At 36.2% G+C, this 19900-nt stretch overlaps 1 protein-coding gene across 15 annotated transcripts in view; it reads right to left on the reverse strand.

Annotated features, from left to right (window-relative positions):
* BBX (BBX high mobility group box domain containing) overlaps window positions 1-19900 on the reverse strand; it is a 280623-nt gene that overhangs the window by 152936 nt on the left and 107787 nt on the right. For 12 of the 15 annotated variants that reach the window (XM_004272082.3, XM_033432229.2, XM_033432226.2 and 9 more), the window contains one exon: window positions 8283-8356. The exons of the other annotated variants lie outside the window; for them this stretch is intronic. The gene's annotated coding sequence lies outside the window, so the exon portion shown is untranslated. The remainder of the gene's footprint in view (window positions 1-8282; window positions 8357-19900) is intronic. 15 annotated transcript variants of the gene reach the window in all.

Below are 19900 nucleotides of genomic sequence, written 5' to 3' on the forward strand. Positions count from 1 at the left end.
CAAGACTGAACCAGGAAGAAACAGAAAATATGAACAGACCAATCACAAGTAATGAAATTGAACTTGTGATTAAAAACCTTCCAACAAACAAAAGTCCAGGACCAGAAGGCTTCACAGGTGAACTCTAACAAACATTTAGAGAAGAGCTAACATCCAACCTCTCAAACTCTTCCAAAAAATTGCAGAGGAAGGAACACTCCCCACCTCATTCTACAAGACCACTGTCACCCTGATACCAAAACCAAAGATACTACAATAAAAGAAAATTACACACCAATATCACTGAAGAATATAGATGCAAAAATCCTCAACAAAATACCAACAAACAATATCCACAACACATTAAAAGGATCATACACCATGATCAAGTGGGATTTATCACAGGGATGCAAGGATTCTTCAATATATGCAAATCAATCAATGTGATACACCATATTAACAAATTGAAGAAGAAAAACCACATGATCATCCCAATAGATGCAGAAAAAGCTTTTGACAAAATTCAACACCCATTCATGATAAAAACTCTCCAGAAAATGGGCATAGAGGGAACCTACCTCAGCATAATAAAGGTCATATAAGACAAACCCACAGCAAACGTCATTCTCAATGGTGAAAAACTGAAAGCATTTCCTCTAAGATCAGGAACAAGACAAGGATGTTCACTCTCACCACTATTATTCAACATAGTTTTGGGAGTCCTAGCCCCCACAATCAGAGAAGAAAAAGAAATAAAAGGAATACAAATTGGAAAAGAAGAAGTAAAACTGTCACTGTTTGCAGATAACATGATACTATATATAGATAATCCTAAAGATGCCACCAGAAAACTACTAGAGCTAATCAATGAATTTAGTAAAGTTGCAAGATACAAAATTAATACACAGAACTCTCTTGCATTCCTATACACTAACAACAAAAGATCAGAAAGAGAAATTAAGGAAACAATCCCAACAAAAAGAATAAAATACCTAGCAATAATCCTACCTAAGGAGGTAAAAGACCTGTACTCAGAAAACTATAAGACACTGATGAAAAAAATCAAAGATGACACAAACAGATGGAGAGATATACCATGTTCTTGGATTGGAAGAATCAATATTGTGAAAATGACTACACTACCCAAAGCCATCTACAGATTCAATGCAATCCCTATCAAATTACCAATGGCATTTTTTACAGAACTAGAACAAAAAAATTTCAAAATTTGTATGGAGACACAAAAGACCCTGGATAGCCAAAGCAGTCTTGAGGGAAAAAAACGGAGCTGGAGGAATCAGACTCCCTGACTTCAGACTATACTACAAACCTACAGTAATCAAGACAATATGGTACTGGCACAAAAGTAGAATTATAGATCAATGGAACAGTATGGAAAGCCCAGAGATAAACCCATGCACCTATGGTCAACTAATCTATGACAAAAGAGGCAAGGATATACAATGGAGAAGAAACAGTCTCTTCAAAAGTGGTATGGGGAAAACTGGGCAGCCACATGTAAAAGAATGAAATTAGAACAATACCTAACACCATACACAAAAATAAATTCAAAATGAATTAAAGACCTAAATGTAAGACCGGACACTATAAATTTCTTAGAGGAAAACATAGGAAGAACACTCTTTGACATAAACCACAGCAAGATCTTTTTTGGCCCACCTCCTAGAGTAATGGAAATAAAAACAAAAATAAACAAATGGGACCTAATGAAACTTCAAAGCTTTTGCACAGCAAAGGAAACTGTACACAAGATGAAAAGACAATCCTCAGAATGGGAGAAAATATTAGCAAATGAATCAACAAAGGATTAATCTCCAAACTGTATAAACAGCTCATGCAGCTCAATATTAAAAAAAAACAAACAACGCAATCCAAAAATGGGCAGAAGACCTAAACAGACATTTCTCCAAAGACATACAGATGGCCAAGAAGCACATGAAAAGCTGCTCAACATCCCTAATTATTAGAGAAACGCAAATCAAAACTACAATGAGGTATCACATCACACTGGTTAGAATTTGCATCACAAACAACAAATGCTGCAGAGGGTGTGGAGAAAAGGGAGTCCTCTTGCACTGTTGGTGGGAATGTAAACTGATACAGCCATTATGGAGAACAGTATGGAGGTTCCTTAAAAAACTAAAAATAGAATTACCATGTGACCCAGCAATCCCACTACTGGGCATATACCCAGAGAAAACCATAATTCAAAAAGACACATGCACCCCAATGTTTAATGCAACACTATTTACAATAGCCAGGTCATGGAAGCAACCTAAATGCCCACCGACAGACGAATCAATAAAGACGATGTGATACATATATACAATGGAATATTACTCAGCCATAAAAAGGAACAACATTGGGTCATTTGCAGAGACGTGGATGGACCTAGAGGCTGTCATACAGAGTGAAGTAAGTCAGAAAGAGAAAAACAAATATCGTATATTAACACGTATATGTGGAATCTAGAAAAACGGTATACATGAACTGGTTTGCGAGGCAGAAATAGAGACACAGATGTAAAGAACAAAAGGATGGACACCAAAGGGGGAAAGCGGCGGGTGGGGGGATGAATTGGAAGATTGGGCTTGACATATATACACTAATATGTATAAAATAGATAACCAATAAGAACCTGCTGTATAAAAAAGTATAATAATATTCAAAAAAAACACAAAGGTAGATAAATGAGTTAAAATAATTTTCAACCAATTAAACTGTCATCCACAAAATTAGATCAGTGCTCAAGAGCTTATCCTTTAGTCTATAAACACACAAGATGAGAAAAAAAATTACAAATCAATTTAAAATTATTTTTATACAAAGGTACATGTCTCAAAGGTTTGTTTCCTTTGGAGTATGTTTTGTTTTTATAAAGGCAGTAAATCACCAGAAACTGAAATTATTCTAGTGACACAGAACACACATATTAGAAAAAGTTTAAAGATAAAACGAAGAGTTAAGCTGAGCCTACATCAATGCTATTACCCATCAGTAATCCCAAACACCCATCAACTGACTTACCTAACAGAAAAAGTTCCTATTGTGTAGTAGAAAGAAGTACTATACAAATGTTCAAAGAACTGCACTTAGACTATTATACTTGAGAAATACGATGATTCCCTAGCTCAAGAGCTGATATCAGAGGAAAGAAGGGAAAGGAGGAAGAAGAAAAACGTGGATAAAAAAAGAGAGAGTGGGAGGCAGGAAAATAAACAGGTAGAAGAGCAGATTTAGGACTCCATGGCTTCTGCTGGCTTTATTTCAAATAAACAATCTCTTCTTTCTGTTTTCCAGAATCTTTAAGAGTATGCCATTTCCCTGTTGAATTCACAACTGATTCACAAAGTAAAAGAATATAGCCTTGAAAAAATGTGAATTGGCTTGATTATAGTAAGCAGAAACAGATACAACTCAAAAGAGTAATCGTCTTATTCCTCAACCTAATTTTCAAATACATTCCATTCCTAGAAAACAATGAATACACATGGAAATCGATTTTTACAATGATGTAATTCCTCCATCATACAAAACACTCTAATTTTCAAGTTCTTAGATTTGATCCCTTCACTTGAAAGACACTTTTTCATGCAGTGACTTCAAAGTGGAAGAAATATGAATTCAGTAATTTCAAATGTCTCCCATCTCAAAGATCCAAAGATATTTTTAGTCTTAGATGACTATAGTAAACCAGGTTTTCTTGTTTATAGATTAAATAACATAGAAAGTTTTTTTTTTTTTAACTTTCACTTCACTCTTTGGTACAGAAAAACAATTACCTCTGGGATGAACTGAACTGGTTGCCCTCAAATTCATATGATGAAACCTCAAAGCCCAATGTGATTGTATTTGGAGATAGACCCTAGAAGTAGGTAAAAGTTAAGTAAGGTCATTAGGGTGGGGCCATTATCTGATAGAACTGGTGTCCTTTTAAGAAGGGGAAGAAACTAGAGCACACTTTCTACACACACACACACACACACACACAAAAGGTCATGTGAGAACACAGCAAGAAGGCAACTGTCCATAAGCCAGGAAGAGCAACCACACCAGAGACAATTTGTCAGCATCTTTATCATGGACTTTTAGCCTCCAGAACTGTTAAAAAATATCTGCTGTTTAAGCCACCCAGTCTGTGGTATTTTGTTATGGCAGCCCAAGCAGACTATATAATCTCTAAAAATTAAAAGATTCTACTTTTGAAATAGTTTTACTCTATCAATAATCCAGCTGAGGGGACTTCCCTGGTGGTCCAGTGGTTAAGACTCTGTGCTCCCAGTGTAGAGGGCCCGGGTTTGATCCCTGGTCAGGGAACTAGATCCCACATGCATGCCGCAACTACGAGTTCTCGTGCCGCAACCAAGAGTCCGCATGCCGCAACTAAAAGATACTGTACGCGGCAACGAAGATTCCACGTGCCGCAACTAAGACCCGGCGCAGCCAAATAAACAAACACACAAAAAATCCAGCTGAATATATCACTGATAGTTGTTGCAACAATGATTCGTTTATGAAGAGAAGTGCCTGGAGCAATCTGAAGAATAATTCACTCCAAAATTATTTATATATGTGTGTGTTGTTCTACATTAAATTGTCATTTGGAAATAGCATAAAGCTTTGAACCCCTAAGAGATATCCTCTGTTGTCCTGATTCTGAGTGCAAGGGGACAATGCCAACAGAGAAGTCCTCGAAGGAATCTAAATAATCTCACCCTCCCTGGAAAACAGCAGCGTAAAAATCTTGAAAGAGAAATGCTGATTCTTTTGAAACCAAACAACATTTGCTCTACATGGTGAAGAAAATTTCTGTGGCACTGTCTCCTGTCCTTGTACCTTGTGCACCGAGATTATATAAAATTTGATTTCTTTGATGCTGACCTCATTAATATCCAGAGTCAAGGCCATATATCCACTTTTGGCAATCACTCTGTCCTTAGGATTTCTACGTTCTCAGTGGCAAGAAGTGATTTATTAGATCATAGGGTGACTAGTATTTCTATAGGATTCACCCTTTCAGTGGTAACTGTTGAATATATAGGCTCTTATGCATTCAGGACAATTTGTTAAAACTCAAAGTATGTGTGTGTAAATATAAATATGCAAACACAGCTTATACATACATACACTGTAATAAAGGTATATTATAGTGCATTCAAGATTATTGAACTATGATCACATTTATCTTAACTACCATTTCTTGACTGCATCCCATGTGCCAGGCAGCGTATCAACACTCAACATAATTCCCTTATTTAATTATCAGAATTCCACAAGGTAGAGATCATTATCCGATATTAAGATGAGAAAACAAAATTTCAGAGAGGTTACATAAACACCCAAATTCTTTCAATTTAAAAGTTCCAGAACTACGGTTTATGCCTAAGTTTCTCTGACTCCACAGATGTCTAAGAATGTTCCTTCTCCCCAATCTTAAAGAACTATGAACTATCGAACAAAGCACTGTTTATATACTCCTTGATATTTAAATCATCTCAGTCCACACAGGTCTGGTAGCAATGTTTTATAAAACCTGTGGGATTAATCAAATCTACATTGGTTGAGTTCATAATGCCTAGCAATTTTCTAGAAAACTTAGGAGCGAATAATGCAATCACTGTAGAGTGACTATGACCTCGAGTGAAGTACATCAGAAAACCCATGGGATTCAATTGTTAACCACCCTATAGTATTCTGCATTTTTTCTCTCTAGAATGATTCCTTAAATTGATCTTAAGTAGAAGCATTTGGTTACCATTACATGGTAAAATTATTGTATTACTACTGGAAAAAGCAAAGTACCCATTTTCTCATGCTCTTCCTCTATATCCAATTAGATAACATCTGTCAAAAGTTCTTAACTTAGTAAACATAGGTAAGAAGTTATTATGAGAATCATTATATCCCTTCTCTAATGCTGTATGCAAACCACAGAGGGTCCAGTCTGCAGTAATTTTCATTCATTTTAAAACAACTTATAAAACAATAAGGTAAGTAAGTTTAGTATAGACTGTATTTCCACTTATTGCATAGTGGAAAAGTGATAATGTTCAAAACTTAATGAAACTCTTGAATTGTATCAACTCCTCATTCCTTAAAACTTGTCACAGGGTTTCAAAGCTCAATGTGTTCCACGTAACTACAAGAGGATTCATAGTCAAATAACTTTCCATGTTAAACAGATTCATTTACTACAGGACTTCCTGGAAGCTTAACATACAAGGTGCATTCTGTCTGTCTAGAAGAACCGTAGACAGGATTATGCAGATATTATACTTAAAATATGCATTATGCCTCCCTATCAGCCTTCCCCTACCCCACCCCTCTTAAAAGGCCACTCCTATCCAATGCCATGAGTTGGCCATGTGACATGCTTTAGCCAATGAAATATAAGAGGTAGTGACATATACCACCTCTCAGCAGCAGTTTAAAGAGCCCAGATTCCACCATCATTCCTTTCTCCTTTTGCCACAAGACTTCAGCATCCCAGAGAGGTTGTCCTTCAGCTTTGGTCCAGGAATGAAGAGGATATGGAGCAGAGTGGCAGCAAATTCATCAAGAACATGAACATGAGCGAGAAAGAAACTTTTACTGCTATAAACCACTAAGACTTGGGGATTCTCTGGATAATTAAACAAAACTTTGCCTAAGCTAACTTAAATAGCATGTTTCCCAGATTTACTGAACCCTGGCATCATTCTGCTCGGTAACATTTTCCAAAATTTGTTTCCTAAATTACTCCTGATTTTGTGTGGCAATTTTCTGTTAGTTAATACTGTATTTAAGATGAATGTATAGTTATGCCAGAAGTATAAAGTCTCAGTCTTCTTAAATTTTATCAGCATTTTTTGTCAACTTCTGCTTACAGTCAATAAAAATATTGTATTAAAATAATCTGATTAACATTTAGAGATCATAGATGAGATGGCTACTTAAGCCAAGACTGCCAACAACTACTGATTAATGATTTAGTTTTCTGAATAGGTAATATAAAAGGTCCTGCTTTACTTTCTATATATGTATTCATATTCAGAAAACTAAGAATACCGCCACAAATTTAATTTTCTTTGTATCTCACTATACTCAACTGCCTTTAGGATTAGTAATCGAGAACATATTTGACATTTCAGTATAGATATTCAAATATTCTGTAGTCTATTCTGCTGACTCAGAAAAACCATAACCAACTGTATCCTAACTGGCATTTGTAAATCCAGAATTTATATTTCTAACTTCACTGTGCCTTAAAGGATAGCACAGAAAGGAGGAAAACTAACTAAATCCCAATCTTCTCACTGGCACTAAGATTTTTTTGTTGTTTCAATATCCTAGTAAACACACAAGCTAAATGGCATTTATTTTTACAATGTGTACAATCCTAGACTGCAACATTCAGAAGAATGGTTCAGAGGCCTTATATTTATACTCATATCATAAAAGCAACATTCAGTCACATACTTACTACAACAAAAAAGGTAGACACAGATATTCTAGACGGACCTAATAAGCTATCAAAAATACTTAAGAACAGAAAAGATTTAAGATTTCAATGAATAAAAAAATTGAAAAGTAAGTTCATGTCCTAAAAATTGCAACTAAACAATATTTACTACTTCTGTTAATTTTAACTTATATTAAATTCCTTGGTCTTATAAATCATCAGTTCACCATAAAGTATTGAAACATCAGTAAAGCAATCACACATTTTCATTCCCAGACTGAGAAAACTCTATGCATTTAAGTAATCATGACCAAAATTAATCTTAAAATATTCCTAAAGAAGCAGTTTTGAATATAACTTATATACAAGAGGACAGAATTATAGTATCTGTGAGTTTCAAAGTTTGATATAATTTGCCACATGTATATATTTTAAAATCTCAACTTTTTCAGGCAATACAAAAAAAGGCTTTGGAGGAACAGGCCAATGTAATATTTATTTAGGTATGTATTCTCTAGATAATTAGGACTTCAATAAATGGACTTTTCACCAACAGCCCACTACTGTGGAGAAACAAACCAGAGATTCTGAAATAGTTAATTTTTTAAAATTCATGATTTTAAAGGAAAATTTAACTTACTTGATGATAGAGATTAAAGTGTCCCTTTAAAAATACTAATAAAATTGACCAAAAAAATACACAATTATCACACTTCCTTGATCAATACGGAAGGTGAATCCATCAGATGGAAAAAAGTTGAGACCAGCTCTGTTACCACTTAGCTCCTGACAGCTTCACTGCTTCCAGGTAAGTAAGATGCACCTGCAGGGCTGCTCTTACCGGTCAAGTCAAGACTTTCCATTGTGATTTCAATGGAACATCAGAACTTCCAGCTTCTGTGATGCAGCAGAATTCTGTGAAGGACCCATAGCAAAGTGATTAAAATGGTGAGCCAGGAAGCCCTTTCAAACAAAGCTGACACTTATTCTCCTTTAGCAAAATAATCCCTAAATAAGATGAATTAACAGCCAAGCAATCAAAATCAGGAAAATTATTAAACATCCCTCTACTAACACTATTTAGGAAAAAAAGACCTAAAGTGTTTATTGTCAACTTTAATGTAACAAAAAGATAGTCACTAAAATTACTCAATGGGAATTCTGAGACTAAAGTTACAGAGACAAAGAATTACAGGCAATCACTTCTTAGCTTTCTGACTAAATTCACGTGTAGAGTTACAGGTGAATTCTCTGGAAAAACATGAAATTATATTGACATCCTGACTAAATTCAAGTTATTTAAAATGACTGGCCCAACCCATACAGTTAAGCTGTGGTTCAGATGTTAATATCTTATATTTTATCTTTTAAATGTTTTAAAGATAACAAGTGAAATCAAGATAGTTTTTTTTTAAGGTGGGGAGCGGGGGGGAACACATACAAATAGAGAAAAGCTGTAACTAAAAAATTACTTTCTAGTTACATATGATGAAATAAATATAAGAGGATCAGAATCAACAAGAGTATACAAATTAAATGAGCATTTTACATTAATACTGCAAATATAGACATACACTTAAACTGTATCTTTTTTTAAAATTATTTCAGTTTCTGGGACATTCATTTAGTTTCTCAAGTGCTTCATGGTAATACTAAATTCACACTCAACTAAGAGAGACAATTTCCTACCCTCCTGCAGATTATGACAATTTATTTCCTTACAATCAGTAGGCTATAACACACTCTAGAAATCAGATATCACTTACTGGCTTACAGCTTGATCAATACTGTTAGTCATTTTATGGCTTGGCTAAAGTTTTTTCCCCTAATCAGCCACTACAATATGGAAGAACTGGCTCTTACACATTAAATATCAAAAATGTGTAATGATTCATCTGAGTAATCCTAACTAGACTTAGATGGTTCAGTTGTCACCCAGTGCTATGGAAGAAAACAACAACTTGAAAGAATAAATAAAATATTAAATGGCCTCACGTGGCTTCACACAAGATACTACTCATTCATCCACATTTTTTAAAACAAGGATATGGATGAAAGAATAAATCCAGATCTTTGACGAAAACTACGAAGGACACATGAATACTTTCAAATTAAATGCCTATGTTTTTATCAAAGAAGGGTACAATTCCAAAAACTGATTAAATAAATGATATAAAAGTCTATCCTTAATTATCATAAACTAGGCAACTAACATTAAAACTGCTGTTTCGGGCTTCCCTGGTGGCTCAGGGGTTAAGAATCCGCCTGCCAATGCAGGGGACACAGGTTCGAACCCTGGTCTGGAAAGATTCCACATGACGCAGAGGAACTAAGCCCGTGGGCCACAACTACTGAGCCTGCGCTCTAGAGCTCGCGAGCCACAACTACTGAAGCCCGCGCACAGCAATGAAGACCCAACACAGCCAAAAATAAATAAATTTTGTTTAAAAACTGCTGTTTTAAGAAAATCACATGTACTATCTCATATATTTATTTCCATACTTTTTCTTCATATAAATCCATGAAAGCCAGTATAAAGAACTATTAAAATAAAAAGTTAATAAATAGGCAAAAATCATGAATATCTATAAATAACTGTCAAGTAAATAAATTGGTATAAACTAAAAAAACAAAGAGTATATAATTAATACTGCCAAAACTGGGAGAGGAGGGTCCAACATTAATTCTGATAGTGTGGGTTTAATTCTTATTTTGATTTAGAGATTTGCTTACATTTTAGTGTTTTTTTTAATTTATTTATTTTATTTAATTTATTTTATTTTTGGCTGCGTTAGGCCTTCGTTGCTACGCGTGGGCTTTCTCTAGTTGTGGCGAGCGGGGGTTACTCTTTGTTCTGGTGCGCAGGCTTCTCATTGCGGTGGCTTCTCTTGTTGTGGAGCACGGGCTCTAGGCGTGCGGGCTTCAGTAGTTGTGGCTCACGGGCTCCAGAGCCCAGGCTCAGCAGCTGTGGTGCACAGGCTTAGTTGCTCCGTGGCATGCGGGATCTTCCCAGGCCAGGGATTGAACCCGTGTCGCCTGCATTGGCAGGCGGATTCTTAACCACTGCGCCACCAGGGAAGCCCCTACATTTTAGTTTAAGAAGTTGAGTGCATGCTATCTGAGAAATAAAATATGCTAGTATATCCTATATACAGAAGTTCTTTTAGGAGCTCAAAAATAAACTCTCACTAATCTTAAGGTACCCTTACACATTTGTTTGTTTCTATAATCAAATATATACCCCCCAAATGGACCGTATCTATACTTTATTTTGATTACTGTTCAATAATTTATCACCTGGGATGCAACTATCTATGGATAAAGTAGGGAGGGAGAGGGAGGAGGCTGACTATGCTGTGGCCAATATGGGTTTTAAAACTCAGGAAAACGAAGAAATCATGTTGGACTTCACTGACTAGGAGGGGAGCCAGGGAATCAGCCACAGAGCAGAGGTCAACTTTAAGGCTGAAGATCCTGCCTGCGACAGACTCCCTTTGAGTTCTCTGACAGCCAAACTCCAGATTTTATCTGGCTACTACAAATGCCCACATGAGTAGCTTCAGAAAAGCAGTTTCAGCATAAGCTGCTCTGCATTTAAGTTACCAGTACTTCAAAAGTGTTTTGATTTGATGGAAATGGGTGGCTGTGTGAGGTGTCAGAAGGGCAGGTGGGCAAGAACGGGAAATGTCTAAAGGGTGAATACAACCCTGCAGAATGGTGACTTGAACATGCCCTTAGACCATAGCCAGGAGAGATCTTCCACTGAGCCACACCAGGCCTGTCTGTGTTCTCTGGGTCACACTACAGCTTCCTCCTAACCCTCACTTCCCATCCACACAGGGCCTTGGATTCCTGACTGCCCACACTTAGCTCCCACTGCCTCATTAAGAGCCTGCTCCGTTAACGGGCTCCTTTTCCCTTTGCAAGGCCCGCTTCCCACCACAACACTACTTCCCACAGGATGCACACCTAGCCAGGATGGACCTGGCACAGCTCAGGATGCCCTCTGAGATCATCATGGCAGATGGGAGAGCTAATGTTGAATTATCTCCTCTTTACCTCTTAACCACAAATAGGGTATCTGACTTGGCATCTGAAAAACCCATCTTAAAGATCTGGCCTCAGCAACCACTGAAATATCCCAAAGCAGCTGGCTTTCTGGCAGTTTACACATTGCCCCCCTTCGGGGTCCTATGTTTTGAAAGCTTATTATACTAAAAAAGGTGAGGTGCCACTTCTTATAACGAGGCAGTCTCCCTCATTAGTGTTAATGTCCAGTATAACATTCAAAGGCACATCATGACAAGATCCCCTTCTATGCCAACACTGTATGTTTTGCACCCTAATGTCACTACAACCTAGTCAGTGCAGAAGGGACTCCAGGCAACCATGTTGCCCATTTACATGGAAGACTATTTAATCCCCATGAATGACTGCTTTTCTGATGTTTTCATCATTTCTCTGGGTAATAGATTAAGCTTTAACTAACTCATTTTCATACATAACCCTAATTCAATCAAGCTCAGTAAAAGTCATTCTGGACTGCAATTATTTGCTAAGGAACAATTACATTCAAATGAAAAAAAACTTGCTGGGCATGATACAATGCACGGTACAGATGCCTCTCCATTTATGGAGCCAGAAACAACAACAAAAATAGCCAAGCTGCTAGAAACGGAAATAGATTTTTTTCCTCATCTTCCTGAAAATAGAATACGCATGCTTTTACACCTGAAGAAAACAAAATGGAGAACCCAAGAAAGCAAATTTCAAAATTTTTTTTTCAATTATGTTTATGCTTTGAAAGAGGCTGCATTTCTAATCTAAGAGTAAGCATGACCTCTGAAAGCCAAAATAAATCCAGGTCACAAATAACAGTCTTAACATCCACTCTTTCACTAAATCTTCCACTGGCTTCCTCCCATTTTCCCAACAATGTGTATTCCGATTTCCACTTTACAAAGTAGGTGTTCTTAAAAGATTTTTCCTGTCTTAAAATTACTTCTTTAAATAAATACAATTCTTATATTTTCCTCAATTCACTCTTTTACACACTGCATGTTTACAAATGAAATGTAAAGGTTGTTTATAAATAAACTTAAATACAAACACCGAGCTCTTACTTCTACGTAAATATACCGTATTTTTAGTCCAAAAAAACTCATTAACTAAAGCCTCCTTATGTATATGCATAAGGTCTCCCACTCACCCCACTGTAATTAATATTCTTTTCATCTCCTCAGTAGTAGCACCAGGCACATTACAAAATAATATAGTACTGAAATTGCATACCGGCTGTTATGCAATTTTGGCCAATGAATTCCATACCTCAGGTCACTGTGGTACACCAGAGGACAAAGGATTTTTTTTTCTAGAAATGATAAGCTCCGGGTAAATCATTTGCTGAAATAAATTATCTTCATGTAGACAAAGATAAATGCAGGGAAATATATAATATGTGTGCTTTTAACAAGAGTTGCCTTTATTTCATACTTCATATTGTCACTGTCTTTATTTTATGACAGTGACAATATAAAGTATGAATAAAGACAACACTTGTTAAAATCACCCACTCTGACTGTCTTTATAGTTGAAGCTTAAACCAAAGCTATTTCACAGGCATTTCTCGCCAGACACCAATCTTTAACAGAAATTACAAGTGTCAGCTATACTGAGAATGGTAATTTCTTAAAAGAAAATGCAAATCTGAAGTATCTTTTTATCACCTTCCCACCCCCACCCCTGCATTTCCTCATGACCCAGAGCCTTTCAGGTAAGAAACCTTAAACATAGCAATAAAGGCAAAACAAGTCTTAAGAGTTCACTAGATACTAACAGCAAAGCAAAGTAACTACAAGTCATTACAGATCTGTCCATCTGTTTGGAATTTCCAGAAAGGTGTTGGAAAACACCAGCAGGCAGAGACAGAAACTCTAGCATTCACTGTTAGACATAGGTCTAAGATGAAAGATTTGGAAATCCTCTCTCCTTCAGTACTCAATATTGACCAATTATAAAACTGTGCTTTAAAAACTACCTTCCACCTATCTACATGCCAAGAGCACAGAGATGCAAATGGTATAACCTTTTACAGTTTGAGAAATTAATAATGACCTACCATGCATTAACACTGCAAAAGGTATTCTAAGAGTTGTTGTTTTCTAGAAGCTGATGATCTAGTTGGGTAATCGCATACACACACACACACACACACACACACACACAGTTACACAAGAAGAGAGAGAAATGTATAACGTCAAAACGGTAAGCAAAGAATTCCCCAAAAGTTAGACTGCACAAGGGAATCTTTAGGCAGGAAACAAATAAAAGCCGCAACCTAAGGCACTAGCTGCAAACTGGGATATGGAGAAAGGGGATGGAGAAGGGTGTCACAGGCACAGGCAGAGACTGGGCCTAAGTTACATACTGGGAAGAAGCATGCTGAAAGGGACCGGAGGCAGATCTGGTCGAAGTGCAGGGCTCACATCAGAAAGTGGAACATGAAATGTGGGCAAATGAGAAAGTAATGCAACTTGCTTTTTTCTCTCCGTAGCCTCATAAACAGCAGAGCACAGTTAGCAGCATGGTGTTCTGCAAAGCATACTGGCTTTAGGGCCAAACTTGTACCCCTCATTTGCTTACTCCCCTGCAACTGTAGGCCAATTCCTGAGACTCTCTGAGACTCCAATCCTCATCTGCAAAATCAGGGTAACAATTCCTACACCCCTAAAGGTTGCCTTAAATTATTAGAAGATATTATAAATACAAAGGTCTTGGCATACAGGAAGTGCTCGGTAAATGTTAGTAAGGTCACTAGAGTTAAACTATGTGGTAGAAAAGCATTTAATAAAGTAATATTGTGAACATGCTGAAGTTTGCTTTGAATATTCTCAACATTTGGTTGAGAACTGCTAAGTAAATTGCTAGCTTTCCAAAAGGTAGATTTTGTTTTAATTTAGGTAGTAAATTGCTAAGCTTTTCAAAAGGTAGATTTTGTTTTAATTTACGTAGTTTTAACATACGTTTAATTCTGACAGTCTGAACAACCACTTTTTACTCCTACCAATTTCGAGCTACATTACCTGATTTGATAATATGATATTTTATTATAATGCTCATATGCCATAAGACTGTTGTTTCAGGGACCATGGTGGAACTATGAATTTCTGCAGTTACCGTAAGTAGAGGTGGAAAATGAGTAGGCATTAGTCCAGTCAGATGGCTTGGCAGGGAGGCCCTGAAAGCCTCTTTTATGCTCTTGTGAACTATATAAATGTGCCTTTGACCTTCTCAGGCAGGGGAAATTGCACATTTAAGGCAGAAAGAGTTTCACTTCCAGGAAGAGTATAAAAACATGCTTGCCAGGAGCTACGTGAGGAACACTGACAGGGAACCCCAGGTACTTTGGGAAGATTCCTTAGCTCTGTCAAGCCACTGAGCTGGAAAGTATAAGGGTAAGATAATCCCAGCCCTGTGGGGACATCGCGCCTATGCATTACTCTGGTTTAGCCCAAGTAAACCTTGGCCTACACACTTGAGGAATTAGCCTATATCTTTAGAGAGGGGTTCTGTGAATGAAACCCACTGGAGGAATCTCAGGATCGCCTTGTCCTTTGAGGTAAGAAAGGATTCCTTTAATCAACAATAATTCACAATATACAGAAAATCACACTCTTAATTTAGTCCAAAGTCATTTGATTAAAAAAGGAAGTCAGCTGTTAGCAATTTACATAATTTTAAATGGAAAATATTCTGTTCTGAGAAGTAAAGGACACTAGTCTTTCCCTTTTTTCCTTTATCACTTAAATTTCACAAAGACAATTTAAAGACATATAAGTGTAATTTTAAATTTTGTGATATAAAAAGCTCATCTCTATTAAAATTTACATTGTGTTATTAAAAACCAAAAAAACTATACTATCCAGAAAGAGCCCTTGTCCCTTTCAGGTGCACCTAATGGATATCCAGCAAATAGCTTTGCAACAGAAAGACTGGTTCCAGATATGTTAATTGCAAGAACATTCCTGATATGAAGACATAAAGGAGTCTGCTCAAAAATGATCCACAATAAAGTGTTAATATGCTCCCTTTTTGAAGTTATTTATTCATGAAGCAGTTATAAATAATAATAAAAAATAAAAATAATCCTATACAGTAATTAGCTACTTTAAACCAGATAAATAATCCTATAAATAATCCTATAAATAATAAATAGGATAAATAACAATTTATCCTATACAGTAATTAGCTGTCATTAAATAATCCTATACAGTAATTAGCTACTTTAAACCAGAAAGATCCAAAAAACTTTCCTTAGAGGGAAACAGAGATGTCCAATCCCAACATTTCCATAGCTGAAACCAAGACAGACCCAAAAAGGTTAAGAGACTGGACAAAAGGCCTTCAGCTGGTTTGTGGCCACGCTGGACAACACCCCGTGGCTCCACACTGCTGCCCCCGCAGGATTTGATGTTATTAGCCCCTACTGGACATTCCAATCAGTCGTGGAATCACAGAATGCTGCAGGCAGTCGGAGGTCATTCGATTCAGCCCCTTCGACCACACGGCAAGCTACAGGCAGAGCTAGGCCAGAACCCAGGGCTCCCACTATGGGTCAGTGCATTGCCCCTACTGCACACTGCTCTTCTGGACTATCATCAATCAGTTTGATCTGACAGCAGGGGGCTCCAGACCAGGTTACCTTAGATCCCTACTCTTTCTCTGGTCTTCCATTGTAAATAGCAACATTCAGCTGGAAAAGGATCATAAAACAGGGCCTAACTTCACTCTCGGGGTTGTCAGAGAATGCTTCTTGGCTCTAGAACACTTTCCCCTTTCTAGTCTGAAGACAGAGAAAGACAACTTCTAGTTGCAGAAGTAAAAGCACACAAAATACTTCTTTGTGTTTCTAAATACTTTTATAAATACCTTGAATAAAAAGTTAATGTTCGTTTACGTGGGGGGAGGGGGGAGTGAGTATATGGAAACTCTGTACTTTCTATCCAATTTTGCTGTGAACCTAAAACTGCTCTAAAAAGTAAAGTTTATTAATTTTTTAAAAAGCTAATATCAACTTACTTCATTCTAACAATATGAAAATTATATACTCACTAGCAAACGACAGGCCAATACCAGTTGAGAATTTATAAACAGTAATTCTCCCTTAAATGCTCACTCCCACCAGAAACACCTAGTAACAATTAAATTTATGTCCTCCATTAAAACTAAGCCCATGCCCTACAACAACAATGTCTGAACAGTATACATGCTCCACTGATCACTAATCTTCAGTAAATGCCTCTGCTCCTATGGCAGTCATTTAAAGTAATATACAATATCTGGCTCAAATTAAACCAACCAAAAAAAAAAAAATCAAAGGACATATTCTCCAAGTATTCCCATTGATAGACAAAGGGTTTATCCTTTGTGGTTAATTCCCGCATACTGACCCTTAGAGCTCAGTGTTATACACCCACCAGAGGCCACCAATTATAAGGTGAATGGTGAAAGGTGTATGCCCTGCAAACATCTGTAACAGCCATGGTTCTCGATACTGCCAATAAGTATTTTGAAATTTTAACTTTTTTTATAGTTAAGAAAATCAGGTTTTGTCACCTTTCAAGTTAAAATGGAAACTCACTGTAGATGCCTTATTTAAGTGGGAGAATAATCAGCCACAAAGGTATGTTTTTCTATACTGGCTTTTCTTAAGCAGAAATTATAGACATGTATGTTTTTGCCTGCAAGGTATATGTATATCTCCCATTTTCTGGTTAAAGCACTTTGAGTTTTGAGAAAATACTCCACCTTCTCAAGGTCCATGTGCCCTGAGTGGGACTGAACTAATTCTACTCAAGCTTCAGAGATAGAAATATAACCCAGGCTTGGGCCATCAGCTTATTCCATCTTCCGGAATGAGAAATGGGTGTGAAACCTGGATTGGGGCACAGCACACAAAATATATAACAGGTGTGTTAAGCTACATTATTACTAGTGTCTGAAGTGAGAGGAGAAAAGAAAGTAGAATGCTTTGCAGTGTTGTTGTAATAAGAGAAAAAAAACCAAAAGTAGTGGACCACACATAAAGCCCCTGAAAAGAAATGAAAGAGAGCACTGATTTATTTTACTTTATTTCAAATCCTAATTTCAATAAATTTATTCAAAAATTTTGGCACATCATGACATTCAGTAAGTCAAGATGTTTAAATTTTCAATCTGTACTCCTGTAGCACCAATTTTCTTTCAATTTATATTTCCTATAAAGAGAAGTTTCAAGTTTCAACAAAAACACTGAAAACCTGGATAATGTTAATGTGACTTGTAAAACCAACTCTAAGGGCATTTCCAATGCCTTGTTTGTTATGTATGCTATTACACTTACGTGGAGAGTAGCACACAATTCATTCTCCATGCCTGAAATTATTATTTTTTTTCTTATATTTCGGAGGAGGAAAAAAAAAACATGGAATAGTTGGGAATACAGTGCTTTGCTTTAGTGAGAGTTACCATACAAATTTCTGGAAAAATAACCAATTTTTAAAGAACTAAAGTAAAATATAATGACATGAAAGCTATTCTGAATATCATTTTTTAATTGAGGTAAAACTGGTATATAATATTATATAAAATTCAGGTGTATAAAATTATAAATCAATATTTGTACACACTACAAAGTGGTCACCACAGTAAGTCTAGTTACCATCCATCCCCATACAGTTGATCCCCTCTACCCATTTCACTGTACCCCCAAGCACTTGTCCCTCTGGTATCCACCAATCTATTCTCTGTGTCTATGATTTTGTTTTTGTTTTGTTTATTGTTTATTTTTTAGATTCCACATATAAGTGAAATCATACAGTATTTGTCTGACTTATTTCACTTAGGATAACACCCTATAGGTATCCATGTTGCAATGAATGGCAAATTCAATTAATGAATTTCACGTTATTTTTTATGGCTGCATAGTATTTCAGTGTCTGCATGTATGTGTGTGTGTGTGTGTGTGTGTGTGATCTTCTTTATCCATTCATCCATTGGTAGACACAAGTTGTTTCCACACCTTGGCTATTGTAAACAATGCTGCAATGAACGCAGGGGTGCATATATCTCTTTGAATTAGTGTTTTTGTATCCGGATAAATATCCAGAAGTAGAATAACTGGATCATATGGTAGTACTGTTCTTAATTTTTTGAGGAATCTCTATACACTGTTTTCCATAGTGGTTGCACCAATTTATATTCCTACCAACAGCATATAAGGGTTCCCTTTTCTCCACATTGTCTACAACACTTATTATTTCTTTTTGGTAACAGGCTGAATATAAATTTTAAAGGGAATCTTCCTCGCACCCTAAGTTACTTTTATAGATAGGAATAGTCACAAAGAACCAAAGAGTTGGGTATCATACAATATATTGGAAATTATTTTCTTCATAAATCTCTCATATAAGTTTACTTGACCCAGGCCTTTCATAAAAGTTGACAATAATATATGTGATGTGTTCACATATGAATGAACACATACAGCCTCAACTCCAAAGTGTTGAATTCTATCGTTACTCTGATTCCAGAGAGTACTTGCTATAATTTAAAAGCAACAACACAAGCACTTGTTTCTTACTTTGGATGTAAGATGGATACAAAGAAAGAAATATCATTTAAATGTAAAATCAGACCTAGAATATATTTCCAAACATTAGCTATACTAAGGAGGCTTATACAGTGTTCTATAAATGTCAATCCCTGCTTTGACAACACAGTTACTTCAATTACTCTACTTGGGGTGAACAGTAACAGGAAGAATAGGAATATATCTCAGATTCTGATTCTGGAATATGATTCATTGTCTTAATGAATCTAGTCAGCGTCAAGAGTTTCATATAATGAATTTTTGGGAATCCTCCAGATATAGTCTAAGATACACACTTGAATAGAAGCCTATTTATTTATAATAAAATCTGCAACACAGTTCAACACTGTAGCTAACAAGACAGTCTTAATTAACTAATTAGCTTCCCTTTATCCCATACTCCACTCCCATTCCCCTCCCTCCCTCCATTTTATTGACTCTTGTCCTTCCAGTTTTATTGAGATATAATTGAGATATAGCACTGTATAAGTTTAAGGTGTACAGCATAATGGTTTGCCTTACATACATCGTGAAATGATTATCACAATAAGTTTAAGGAATATCCATCATCTCATACAGATATAAAATTAAAGAAATAGGAGAAAAAATATTTTTCCTTGTGATGAGAACTCTTAGCATTTATTCTCTTAACAACTTTCATATATAACATAGAGCAGTGTTAATTATATTTAGCATGTTGTACACTATATCCCTAGTGATTCATTATTTCTATACATTTCAATATAGTGATTATTTCTATACATTTCAAAATGATCACCATGCTAAGTCAGAGTACTATATGTCCCCACACAAGGATATTTTATATATAT

The sequence above is a fragment of the Orcinus orca genome, chromosome 5 (genome assembly GCF_937001465.1).
Source record: "Orcinus orca chromosome 5, mOrcOrc1.1, whole genome shotgun sequence".
NCBI lineage: Eukaryota > Metazoa > Chordata > Mammalia > Artiodactyla > Delphinidae > Orcinus > Orcinus orca.